At 42.2% G+C, this 8,670-nt stretch overlaps 1 long non-coding RNA gene across 1 annotated transcript; it reads right to left on the bottom strand.

Moving 5' to 3' along the window:
• Nucleotides 1-888: 888 nt before the first annotated feature.
• On the bottom strand, nucleotides 889-5,114 carry LOC307028651. Its single transcript, XR_013805053.1, has 4 exons — nucleotides 3,364-5,114; nucleotides 3,108-3,229; nucleotides 1,558-2,996; nucleotides 889-1,451 (listed from the first exon to the last, which is right to left on the bottom strand). It is a non-coding gene; the product is annotated as an uncharacterized lncRNA (long non-coding RNA).
• Between the last annotated feature and the right edge of the window lie 3,556 nt (nucleotides 5,115-8,670).

Below are 8,670 nucleotides of genomic sequence, written 5' to 3'. Positions count from 1 at the left end.
CCAGCAGGAGGCACACATGGCACACCTGTAGCGAACATTAAAACCTCCTCCAATGTCACTGAGCTGTCATTTTCTAAAAAGTAGAGAACATTGGAATCAATTGACAGTAAATACTATCTACATCAACACCGGAACTTTTTATAATCTGTGTGTATAAAAATCAGACAAGAGCAAATTGACTAACCTTCACAATCGAGAAGATAATCTGCCCAGTAACTCATAGCTTTCTCTTCCTGAGCCCTTCTGTTGCTTCCCTGTTGACTAAATTCAGGCTGGAACAGATTTTCCATCTCTGCAGCAGACAGCTTCACATCGGCATGACAGAGAGCAGGGGTCAGGACCGTCGGATGCTGCTGCAGAGCTGTCAGAAACTGCAAACTTTCAAGTCCAGCGTTGAATCTAAAATACAATTAAAAGATGCATGCAAAGATACATGTGCATCATGTAGAAGTAAGTAAGCAAGAAAATGGGACAACAGCAACACGTTTTTCATAATTATTTTAGCAATAACAATGAAATACAAAAACCTACCTTTCGATTGCAGTGTTGTTCCTGTGGATTATGTACCACTTCAGGTAATCCTCTACTATCATTTTTTTTTCTTCACATGACCGGACATGTCTGAAGCACCCAGCAGTCTGCAACGTGGCACTGTTCCGTATCATCAAGTCCTGAAGGATCTCCACTGAGGGTGAATTCTGAATCTAAAAGAAGAGATAACAGAGTCCCACACATTTCAAATATGACACGTAATTATAAAAAATGGTAATGCCAGAAGTATATCTTGAAAGAATGGTTTAAGTGGACAAAACTCTCTCTTTACCTATTCTAGAATTTCACACCTTTCTCATACCTCTTGTAGGACTTTCCCTATCTCCTCATCTGTAATGTCTCCGACAGATGCCTTGAAACTGCTCTGCCCTGAGATGTAGCTGACCAGATCCTCAGACAGAAAATTAGGACCAGGTCCACCATGCACAATGGACACAGCAATCATCTTCCCTGCTAAATAATACTCATCCTCTCTGATAGCTGTCCAAGATAATGCAGAATAAAGAAATATTAAATCAGTTTCCATATTTGAAAACACTGCAAGGTTGAAATATGGGTTCTTTTAAAACATTATACACAAAACAGAACCTGTTGAATTGTAGGCAAGGTGGCGGCTCTCCACAGGTCCATCAAATATGGGCCGTTTGTTCAGCTCTTTCATGAGAAGGGAGAGGAATTCTCTCTTGGGGCCACCTGTATCGAGACCTTCCTCAAACCTCCCTTCATCGTCAGAGAATTTCACCAGGACGTCTTTCTTTTCTGAGAATGTTGCCCTTTTGAATCCTCTGACTGCTCCATCCCAGATGTTCGAGCGACAGATGTTAAATCTGCTGACAGCTCGATGGTCAATCTCTAGGGCCAGGTTTGCAGTTATCTCAGAAAGTGATTGCTGGTCCACCCTGTCATCAGATAAATTATGACCATGTTAAATGGTACACCATAGCACACATTTTTGATCAGGAAAAATAACAACCACAGTTGAAGTAAGGGTAACTTTTCTCTTACTTTGTATCCTCTGGAATGTCATGACTGCACTCAACACTGTCTGAGTCATCCTTATCCTCTATTAAAATGGGCGCATACAGCTGAGTATATTTGCTGAGAAATTGACATACACAAGTTTACATTGTTGATGTTTTCATATAAAACATACTTGAATTGTAGAAAGGAAAGTATAATACCTATAGCACGCAGTTTCCAGCACACATCCTGATGTTCCTGGGCCCTCTTGTGAGTCAGAAAATAAGACCTGAATCACAAACCATAACAGGGATAGGACAGGTAAGTTGAAGTATTTTAAATCATGGCTATCTGAGGGCTGATTTAGAAAGAAAAGACTATTCTAATGTACACAAACGTGGATCTCTGGGTCAGTGTGACACATTATTTCATGTAGTTTAAGACATTAATTGTGTGACAATATTTCCAGACAAGGCTAAATGTGAACAATAGACAATTTTTAGGAGCCACAATTACCGGAGCTGCTGAATCACTGCCTGACTCTGCAGGTTCCCATAACTGGAAGTAAAAAACAATATATCAGTGTGACACTTCAAATTTGACAGAACTAGAGCTTAACACATTTGAACATAAATATTGAATTCTATTATTCTGATTGATAGTGTATGTGATTTGCGACAGGGGGAATGATCCTTCTTACATTATTACTTTCAGTGAAAAACATACAAATTATTATGGTGTGATTTTGCAGGGATCTGCACTAAATAAAGTTGTTTTCTTAAGTTTGTATAATATGTGTAGGCCAGGACGCTGCCACATTTACCGCAATTTAAAATTCTATTTTGGGACATGTTTCATCGTAAAAATATGCCGTCTATGGGAAATCTAGAAACATTTTCTCTTCCAGATAGAATTTACAATATAAGCGATCTAAGATACAACAAATGTAGTACTCACTAATGTATCAGCTGCATTGAATTCTGCAGAAGTTGGACTCCTGATGATCACCTCTGAATCCAATGAGTTGGATTCAGAGCTGGTTTCCTGAGCTGTGAAATACAAGAACAGGTATAAGAGGATTTTAGACTACTCAGAACAACAGAGTGCTTTCCTTGACAAACAAATCAATTAAAAAAGCTCTTCTTGGTTGGTAATTAATTTCACAATTACTTACAAGATGTAAAGAAATCTTCAGCTGTACAAATGTACAGTGTGATACGTTGGTAGGCCTTCCCCACTACCTCTTTGTACTCGTTTAGAGTGAAGGGTACTTCTGTTCTTGGTATATTAGTTATCTTTGTACCGTCAGGGTAGAGCAGTACGTAGGGACCACCATGTACATTTCTGTCGAAGGTCTTCATTTTTTGCTCAGCAGCTCTCTGCAATTCGTCCGCATCCGACTCTGGTCGCATCAAAAGGGGAAGTACTGTTCCTCTTACAGTCTTCAGTACACCATCTTTCAGCCTCATAAGGCCTACTGAAATCTACAGAGAAACAATGAAATAGGCGACTGTTAACTAGTTCAGTGACACTATAAATACATGACAGAATGGACTGTCGGCAAATTATTAGTATATCTCAGCAAAAAAATGTACCTTCACAACCTTCAGGTTGTCTTTTGATGGTGTTTTTTTTTTCTTAAAACCTGCTCGTCTCTCCTTCTCTTTTACACTCCGGAAAGTCCGAAATAACTCCAGTGTGCTTTTTCCTGTAGCCTCTGCTTGAAATAAGAGTCCAATCAATCGTCAATGACAAAGAACAGAGAGACATACAGTGTTCTCACCCATACTCATAAGATATAGAGTGTACATTGCCTAAGCCTAATTCAAAAAATAAAAAAATAAAAATTACCTCCACTTGTGCCTGTTTTATCAACATTACACAGGAATTTGATGTCCTTGCCACATGAACAGCAAAAGGCTGATTTAGAGTCCTGCTGCTGTCCACAAAAAGGACAATACATTATGACCTGCAAGAAAACAAATAAAGTATCATTAGGTTGCTTTGCGCTTCAATTGCATGAATATCTATCTATCTATCTATATATAAAGCAAGAAATGTGTGTGTGTGTGTGTGTGTGTGTGTGTGTGTGTGTGTGTGTGTGTGTGTGTGTGTGTGTGTGTGTGTGTGTGTGGTCTAGATTTAAAACGGTTCAAGCTGCACGGATAAATCGAGCAGAATCAAACAGTTTTCACAGACAAGCAAACAACTTGAAAATAGCTTTCTGCAGTTTTGATCAAAGCTATGTTCTACTAACATTATACACTACACACATAATCTGCTCCCACACACAAAATAACGTCATTTAAAGTCATAAATACGGCAGCGACAGATATTATCTACATCCTGTGTAACTTTAACATTATAAACTTACCAATGAGATGTTTCCTGGAGATCCCCCAGCCTTCTTCTTCTCTCGCATAAAAAAAAAGCATGTGCATCAGCAATAATAGTCCCCGGTAATTCACTTCCATCGCATGTGCATCAGCAATAATAGTCCCCGGTAATTCACTTCCGTTGTGGCTTTTTTATTTGCATCGCGGCGTTTTTATTTGCGCGGCGTTTCTGTTTCTTTTTATTTGCAGCGTTCTTTTATTTGCAGCACCCTGGCCTCTCAGGGCCACCGTAGCGGTGTGATCGGGAAAGCTCTGTCCAAGAAACGCCTGGCAGGCTGGCTCTGCGAGTGCATTTCACATGCTACGGACAGGCGGGGAGAGCCTGCCCCACAGGGGTTCGTGCGCACTCCACACGGGCTGTAGCTGTGTCAACAGACTTATTCAATTGTGTGAGTGTGGAGGATCTATGCACAGCGGCGTCTTGGTCGACGACAGGCCCCTTCATAAGGTTTTATCTCTTAGACATGTCTGGCTCTTTCTCCTCGCCTGTGCTTGCTGGGGCAACACAGGACTGGTGAGGAGGGGGGGGGGGGGGGGGGTCTGCGGGTCAGTAGGCATCTGACCCCCTCCCCGGACGTAATGCGCCTTCGCCTTTTCCCGGTCCCTCTGGGGGGTCCCGGGATGGGCGAGGTGCGCGCTGGCTCATTACGGGCACACTTTAGTCCACACACACTCTTTAATCCACACAAACTCTGCACGGGGTCAGTATTTGAGTGTGGGGCATGGGCACTGGCACTCTCCCTATGATCCTTAGGGACTCAGGGAGGTGGGTGCACAGTGAGCCCATACAGGGCTGGGGGTTCTGCCTATGGGTGGGGGGAGCGCAGCAGAGTGTGCTCTGTCAGCCGCAGCCCAGATTTCTCCACATGTTACAATCGGGTTAAAGGAGAATGTGGGGCAGCAGATGCTGACCAGAAAAGCCGGTCAGGGGTAGTAGGGTGGAATGCTGTTGTTGGACGACAGTGCGCGTATACATCAGGGCTCTACCAACTGTACCAGAGTCCAGTAGAGGGCGGAGCCTGTGAGTGATATAACGCCGGGTTACGTATTGTAACCCTTGTTATATTAACACAGGCGGAGCCCTCTACTCAGGGCACTGTCTGTCCTATTCCGCTCGCTGAAGAGAGGTGTAGGATGATAGTCAGGAGGCGAGGCCTCCTTTTATACGGGGAGATGCACGCGCATTCAGGTAGGCCCGCCCGAAGCCCGGCTACATCTATAGAAGTCTCAGTAGGAGAATGCTCGCAGGATAAGGTAGTACCCATAGAGTCCAGTAGAGGGCTCCGCCTGTGTTAATATAACAAGAGTTACAATACGTAACTCGGCGTTCTGGGTCAGCGGAGCGTAACTGTTCTGGATTGGTACACTTGGTGGTTTAGAAGGATTGTTTGTAGTTCTCCCTTCAGCAGCTGTCCACGGCTGTTGAATAGGGGTTGAAGAGGCGCTCACAGATTTCAGAGCACTGGGCTCTGCCTGTTATTCGTCTTCCCAAATCCCATGCTTTGCACCCAGAGTTCCAGGGAGGACTACCACTTGTAGATTTATTACCCGGTACACAGCCCTCTTTTTCCTTGGAATCCTTGTAGCTGATAACTAGCTGTGAGTTAGCATGCCTTTGTCCATTCTTTTGCAACACAGGTAAAGTGGTGTCATTCCAACCTAGTCCATTCACTTCCACGTTAACTTCCAACCGTTGCATAAACGGTTCTCAGACAAACAACAGCCAGATTGGAAAACATCATGGTAGCAACCCAGTTAGCAATGCCCTGGCCTAAAGCATAAGCTGCTTTATCGTCTAATTTACTCTAAAAAGGGACCATATCTTATAAAATAGCATCATGCTGTATTAACAATACTTGTTATTTTAGATTGAAGCCATAAACCCATTAGGAAAATTGGTACTGAGGTAATTAATCCAATTATAGACTGCTACTCAACCAGACTTCTGTTTGCAACCAGTGGAGTTTTGCTTCTGTTGGCCATTAGAATGTAAGTTTAAGGCACTTCCTCATTGGTTGACTTTTTGAGATGGAAACTGTCGCTTAGGACAAACTGAGACTCGGACATACCATTATCATCCCTAGTAGAGCCACGCCCCTAATGTGGCTGAAAAAAAGGAGCAAATATTGGCATGGGTTTGGATCGAGGCTCTGTTGAAGGCGCTTTGACCAAGAGTAGAGTTCCGACCTGAATAACAGAAATTACAAGTACAAATAAAATATTTCACCATAGTTAAAGTAATGTCGTTTATTTCTCAAGAATAATTGATTAACATTGCTCAACTAATTATCCAACATTATACTATAGATAGCATAACAAAAATCTCAAAGCTATTGATTTATGTGGCACAACATGAAACAAGTGGTTCGAGATATATTCCAACCCCTGATAGAGATAGACCTTATTTATTATGTATACACAGTTTGGCAAAGAATAGCTCCAGCATGTCTCTGGTGAATAGAGCAAGTCAGAAAGAGAAGGATTATGTAACCAACATTCTTTGCAGATTGTAAGTCATTGAACCATTTTGGGCCAGAATGAATAAGTAATGGAACCCAGAGTAAAGCAAAAACAAAGGCTAAATATTTCGTCCCTGCATCCGTGTGCTGTGACCTAAAATTTGGATCGGAACAATAGTCTGGTGGGGACAATTTCATTCATTTTACTTTTATTTTAGAATTGCCAGTAGAGGGGGAATTGTTACTACTTTTGTGCAGTGGGGTTTGACGCTGTGAGGGACATTTTTAATGCAGCAAAACTTTAAAAAGGTCACTTTAAGTCATGAGAAGGAGGGAAATTCAATGTTTTAAAGGTTCCTTGGGGAACTGTTTCCCTTGCGATCATTGCTCCAATGCAATCAGCAACAGGGGCAGGGTCACTGTGGAGCAAAGCAGAGGTGGAAGAAGTACTCAGACATTTTACTTAAGTAAAAGTAGTATTAGCACGGTGCATAAATACTCAATGTAGACAGATAATGAAGTTCATTTGTTGACCTAGGTTCAGGAGCATGGCCACGCCTCAACCCCATCTCTAATCACGGCTAAGTCTATTTATATTAGGGATGGGAATTTGAAAGCAAATGTATATTCGAATATTCGACCCCCCAAAAAACGGTTAACCGGTTAACCGAAATGTACATATCCTATAAAAATTGTTTTACCCAATTTGTTTTCAATAATCTTTGGAAATAAATACATACATGTTCGAATAAGTGTAGAAACCAAGTAGAATTTTTCAAATTTATTGAACTGGTGATCACAGTTTGACAGCTATAGGCCTACATACAGCTTTCATGTGCGATTCACAATCATCCCAGCTGTAGAGAAGACCCTCTCAGCTGGAACGGAGGTTGCGGGTATACAGATGTAGCGCTTCATTTCAGACGCCTACCCGTGCGGGTCCGTGATCTGCAAGGGGTGGGCCCCTGCTGAAAAGGAAACCCCCCCCGCAGGACTTGATACGCCCCCTTGAAAAATAAATGTAATTTTAATGAAACCAGCTGCAATGGATCATGGATCCACCAGGGGGAGCCGTGAAAAGCTGCCACGCTGGAACTCATGTGAAATAAACAGCTGATAGATCTACAGGTATCTGATATAGCGGATATTTCTTAAGATCCAAAATCCAAATATCACGGATAGGATCATATTCTGTGCTAAATAAGAGACATGTAATCATTTCCAAAACATCCCCATGTTTTTATTTAACAAAATAATGTTGTTTAATTCACGTTGGCGTAAGTACAAAACCATCGCTATGTTTTTCATCAGGAAATGCAGCCCGGCTCGAACAAACGATTTTCAATCATCATCCTCACGATCATTTAATGTATCATATGTTCGCGAATTGAAATGAATGCACTAATACATGTAGTTTAATCCACGTGAGTTTACAACAACAAAAATAATCGCTTTGTTTTTATATCACATCCGACCGGAGGAAAATGCAGCACGGCTCTCACTACCGATAATCCTAATCCCACGGGCAAACAATAATATGTACAGTGTTAATAGTTTACTGTATTATTAGTGTCTAATATTACTGCTATAACAATCACACATTGAGTTGTTAAAATCAGACCGTTGTTTTTTTTTTAAACAGTCTGAATGAAACTTCAGCTCTCAGGTGATCAGGTGTGTGTTTACCAGTGTTGGGACTAACGCGTTACAAACTAACGCACGCAACTACCTTTTGCGGTAACTAATAACGTTACTAGTTAACTATTCCCATTCAGTAACTGTGATTTAAATGGGTGCGTTACTGCGTTACATTATGTGATCCAACTGAACCGAATCTCCCTGCGGATGTAATTTACAGGCGAATACAGCGATGTCCTCTCACAGTACCATGGAAAAGTGAAAGTGACCAGAGAGGAGTGATGATTGGTTAACGCGGGGTAACATTTCAGGGTAAGCCAATCAGAGACAGAGTTGGGCGGGTCTTGCCTTATGGGGAAAATACACAGACACACAAACAGTTGCTAACACACACACATACACAGAGGCGCGGGAAGGTATTTTGAGTGGGGGTGCTGAGGTGCTGGACTCCAGTGAACACTATTACGGGCACTATAGAGCACGCACAAAAAAACTCCCCACACGCAAACACACAGTAAACCCGCAACTGTTACAATGAAGGCTCGATAATCAGCTCACGGCATATAGGCAGGGGTAAAGTGCTATTTTTTACGAGTGGGGAGCGGACCTCACTTCCTCTGGGGGGGTCCGGTGGGATGATCCCCCGGGAAGATCTTTTTTAAATA

The sequence above is a fragment of the Notothenia rossii genome (assembly GCF_949606895.1).
Source record: "Notothenia rossii genome assembly, chromosome: 2".
Taxonomy (NCBI): Eukaryota; Metazoa; Chordata; class Actinopteri; order Perciformes; family Nototheniidae; genus Notothenia; species Notothenia rossii.
This window is presented reverse-complemented; position numbering and strand designations above follow the sequence as displayed.